The 5,309-nt window shown below is 33.8% G+C and overlaps 1 pseudogene; it reads right to left on the reverse strand.

Annotated features, from left to right (window-relative positions):
* Positions 1-1,609: 1,609 nt before the first annotated feature.
* Positions 1,610-4,073, reverse strand: LOC149784273 (orexin receptor type 2-like; annotated as a pseudogene).
* Positions 4,074-5,309: the final 1,236 nt, after the last annotated feature.

Genomic DNA, 5,309 nt, shown 5'->3' on the forward strand with positions numbered 1-5,309 from the left:
ACACGATTGGTAGGAGAATCTTATTAAAGTACATAAGTTATGCAAGCCTGATACTGAAACCGGTCAAAATCATGCTAATATTACATTCTGATACATGGCACGTTAGATACACGTTCTGGAAGAGACAACGTCTATGACTTGAGAAATTACTCAGAGCCCTTCAGTTCTTAGACTATTAACTTTGCGATGAATCCTTTCAGTAGGATGTCTCATACAATTACGTTTCAACAAGACATTACACGTTTTAGATGTTAAATGCTGGATAAGTTAAGAGACAAATAATATTATAATTGGATGATTTTCGTTGGCAAGACATTCTTATGCCTCTCCCATGTCACCATTTGTTTCCGACGGTGCTGGTTAATATATTATCATGACCAGTTAAAGGCAGCCGAAATATAACAGTAACTTGTATGAGAAAGAGCAATTCCAACCGTCTCAATATCCACAACCATGTTGCTAAATTATCCATTTAAATCAAACGTCTCTTCTGGAAAGCGAAACACATGCGCTAAATAAAAAAGGAAGATTGTTCAATGCTGCAAGTATACGGTGTTACCTGAACTAGGTTCGATCATTTAACTGTTGTTTTGACATTATCTGCTCCTTAAATAGATTTGAATAAAATACATAGTTCGAACGTTGAATTTAAGCGACCTATAGTGTTAAAATGATCATTTCGAATCAAGATTGGGAATATTTTTCTTCTGAAAAGCACTTACATGATTATGTGTTGATACTTTCAATTTGGCATGACAATGCATCCATAAATGGTCACCATTTAAATACTGGTACCCTGGGGCAACTCTATTATAGAGTGACCATAAACATTTGTGGCATTCTTTGACTCATATCGTCTAAGAGGTCTACCTCATAAAGTTTGTCATAACGCCTCGTATAGATGCATTTCCTTATATCAATGTGATGCCCAAATTACTGCAAAGTGCCACTCTAAATATACACATCCTAAGACTAACATGCAGGAGGTACATTAGACACATTTTATTTGTAAATGTTAAGAGACAATGTATGGAATAAATACAACAGTAATATTTATTCTGGACAAAAGACAAATATGTAGTAGTGCCAAATATGTACTGGTCAGGAAGAGAGAATGTGTTTTTCTGAGCTGTTTTTTATATTTTCCTTAAATAAAATCCAACAAAGAGTGTTGAAAATATATTATGTTGACTGTTAAAATATTTTAAACATCACGGTGGCTATTCTCTTCAGTAATCTGTTTATTTTCTGAATGCATTAGTAGTTACTGAGTATTATGAACATTGTACAGCAGTGCAATTTAATGAAAATGTATTTATATTGTAAACTTTCATGACATTTTTGTTATTTTTATATTCTTTAATTATTCGAGGCATTTTAAAAAGGTGTTTCAAAATGGACAGAAAGGGGCGCATTTTTATTATCAAGGATACGAAAACACTTGGCACATTTAATACCTTCAGTTTTTGCAGAACTGACTTCTAAGTACAAATCTCAAAACAGGCTGCTCGTTGTGTTGTGCAGATAAGCATTCAATGGACATTATGTAAAACAATATTTTGTATCGACTCTAGCAACTGCTAGTAAAATAATAATCTTGAGAGATCTATGATCTAAACATGTTTATCAAAAAGTATGATATTCAATTAATTATGGTGTTAATTTGATGCGGTTGACACGTTCTTAGAGTGGAAATCATTATAATTATACAGTGTTATTAAAATATGACCATTGGTATCGTCATTTTAACGAAACATCACATACAAAATCAAAAACAAGTAAAATCGACAATTTAAGTTTAATTATATCTTGCTACAAATGAGTACTTGTAAACGACGTATCTTTTCAGCATTGTAAAATCTATGGTATCTACGTTCAGATTAAACTGTTGTATTTGTATATGCAGTTGAACAATGCAAACAAAGAAAAATCCACTTCTGTCCCTCATACACTAACATTATACTACAAAACAATAGCATCTACTTATCTACTTTACATCTATATATATATATATAACCATAATTAATTTGTGATGATGTTTAATGATTGTTGTGCATATATGTTGTCAGGAGAGGCTAATCCCAGTTAACATAAATATAAGATTATAATATGTGCGGACAGACCCTATGACAAAGTGTTCCACCACTGAATCACCGGAACATAATAACAACGTCGATTCATCACAATCGCTTTTTAATTGTTAGATGGCCGTTGCACTGTGTTAAATTATTATTCAGTAGTTTAATTCTAACGCTATATCAAGTTCGTGGGGATATTTTCACGCTAAATGGATAAACAATGAACAATTAATGATGTATGCAATAGAACATACCCTATAAGACAACAATGCATGAGGACAATTCCAATGATGAAAGCATTACCAGATTTACACTTTCAGATGCTGTGTTTTTTGACATGATATGACTTTGATTCACAACGATAACACCAGTTTCAGTTTTACGGAGTCAAGGAGATATGTCCACTTTCTTTAAACAAAATCCACTTTGCTAGTCAGTGGGTTTCAACCTTACTGCATTTGGAAAGGTCTAAAATCCTTTTCAGTATAATATATCGATTAAAACATCAATGGGGTATCAACGGTTGCTTAGGAACTGATTATATGCACTTATCATAGCCTACCTGCTCACATGTTACCAAAATGATCTTTAGAAAAGACAAGTATTTACGTTTTATTAGCATATCCAGCTTGCTATGTTATGGTCAAGACTAGAAAAGATCAGCAGCTGAGTCTAACTTGAAACAAATACAATATCTTGCAAAAGGTAAATAACTACTTTAAAATCGGTATATTTTCAACACAAGTTTCTTGCATTCCATTCGAAACTTCCTATCCATGACACCATAAATAAATGGATTTACCATGAAATGTATTGCAAATGTTCTCCAGAAAAGCTGATAAAACATTGTGCTTGTATTGTCCAGATCTTCTATGAATTTTTCGTTGAAAAAGGTCAGTAGTTCCAGAGACAGAAATGGCGCAAAACTCAACACAAAGAAAGCTGTGACAGCAAAGAGCATCTTGGATGCGCGTATGGACTTTACTGATTTAACTTGCCTTTTAGGTTTGTTCTTCGTGTTGCATTCATTGGTCCATTTTCTGGGATCATCAACAGTTGTTTCATCATTAATATGACGTTCAGAATTTGCATTGTCGGGCCTGAGGACATTTCTACTCCGTTCGTCTCCAATGTGCAAGATAACGTGTTGGGTTTGATAGCATAAGATAAAGCATGTGTCTTTACTGAATGTTTATGCTTTCTTATTTCACGCCATACCAATGTATAGAAGACAGATATTCCTGCAGTTAAGATAGTAAAAACAGCGCATAGAAAGATAGTGTAGCCATTGGGAAACGACGTATTTTTGTACTTATCATCAGGGAAACATTGAATACCGGTGATATTTGCAACTCCGGTTTGCACTGTGCTTCTTCCATAGAGTACAAAACTAGGAATAGAAAAGATGAAACTTAGGAACAAGATGATTCCAAAAATAATTTTGATCCTTCTTATGGAAAACTGGTTTCAGTATGGTCTGCATATCCTTCTGTATCTATCGAAAGCAATCACGGATAGAACTAGGATAGATACCAAAATATTGAAATATGTAAATGCGCGGAGACTCTTGCAGGCCAGTGAGTTTGTAAAAGTATACGGATGGGTTAAAACTCCGATTACAAATGGATCGCAAATCATGCAAAATGTAATATCCGCCAAAGCTAAAACGGTTATAAAATATCTGTGGGTAGCGATTTCCAGTTTGAAGATGAATAAATGGACATACAGAACAAGTGCGTTACCGACTATCCCGACCACCATGGTGAAAGAAATAAATATAATTACAGGAAGTAACAGCTGCACTTCTCTGTCATTCAGTTCATCCAACGTCCAATTCCTTCCTTCTGAAAGATCTTTCAAAGGTGTAAACATTGTGAAGCAGAGAAGAATAGAAATATCACGGACGTAAATATCGCTTGAAGTTGCGTAACAGAAATGCTATTTCGTCCCGCTTCTTCCTCAGCCATTATCTTTTTTGTTTATTCCGTACAGGCGAATAGCTCTTATGTTCAAGTAAAACATGAGCAACAACAATAGACAAGTTATCAAAACTTGTCGATGACTCAACAGTTCATAGGACGCTAATTTTAACCAATGATCTTTATCCAATATGAATATCTGTATTTCATTCGTGTGTCATACCATGCACATGTTTTATAAAGTAATGTAATCGGTTTCATTAGGTTGTACGTGTGTGATGTCAGCCTATCTCAAAAGTGTAGATATTAATTGATTATGCATAAATAACTTTCATACACATTTACATTATTCAAAGGAACAACGATTTAACGACTATACAATATTCAACATATATGCCTGATAAATCTGCTCCCGTACCTATATGGGTAACATAACCAACATAACTAAACCATCACAAAATCTGAACAATATATATGATACTGTCACGACTAAAGAGAAAATAGTAGCCGTATTAGTATTAGATCAAACGTCGCTCATATAGCTTCAGTCACACACATCGAATTGACACACTAGATTAGATTTATATCCCACTAAGCAGTGTTCCCCTTTTATAGATTCTTCAGAACGGGCTGTGTTCCTGATCAGTGAACCAGTGAACACATGCCCATGTAATATCAATTAAAATATAGCGACCCATGTTTATTTTAATTCTTTTACATACTAATCCACATTAAAGGAAGTAAATAGCAGTCAGGTTTTATCCTAACGTACTATACACATCAGCTTGTTTAATTTTATTACAAACTATCCAATACTCTAATCGATGCATGTGTTGGCGTTCTAATCACTCTTTTGGTATTGGTGTTCTAATTATGTCAAACAATGTAACCAAGGCTTTTGACCCAATGGTGATCAAGCGACATTGATTACACATTAAAGCTATTTGGTATACAAGGAAAATAGTGACTTACTTAGACGATCATCTCTGTAACCAGTGTAAAACAGACTTACATTGGAAACGTTTTCCGCTAGGTGCATACTTACTTTATTTGTAATGTGTTTCAGTGAAATAATAAACAAACTTGAACCATTAGTAACTTTTCATTATCAAATATAGCTTATGTATTCGATTCTTAGACCACAATATCTGTCAGATATCTTGAATAGTAACTTTTGTAATCTTAACATTTTACAATAATTAGCTATGTACTGTCGATAGAAAGTCCATATCTCATTATTTTAAGAGAAATCTCAGTTTCATCCATTCAGCTTAACATACTATTTGCACGATTTATCTAATGAAAACCGTTG

This window comes from Sinohyriopsis cumingii, chromosome 14, assembly GCF_028554795.1.
Source record: "Sinohyriopsis cumingii isolate HCF-2022 chromosome 14, ASM2855479v2, whole genome shotgun sequence".
In the NCBI taxonomy this organism is placed as follows: domain Eukaryota; kingdom Metazoa; phylum Mollusca; class Bivalvia; order Unionida; family Unionidae; genus Sinohyriopsis; species Sinohyriopsis cumingii.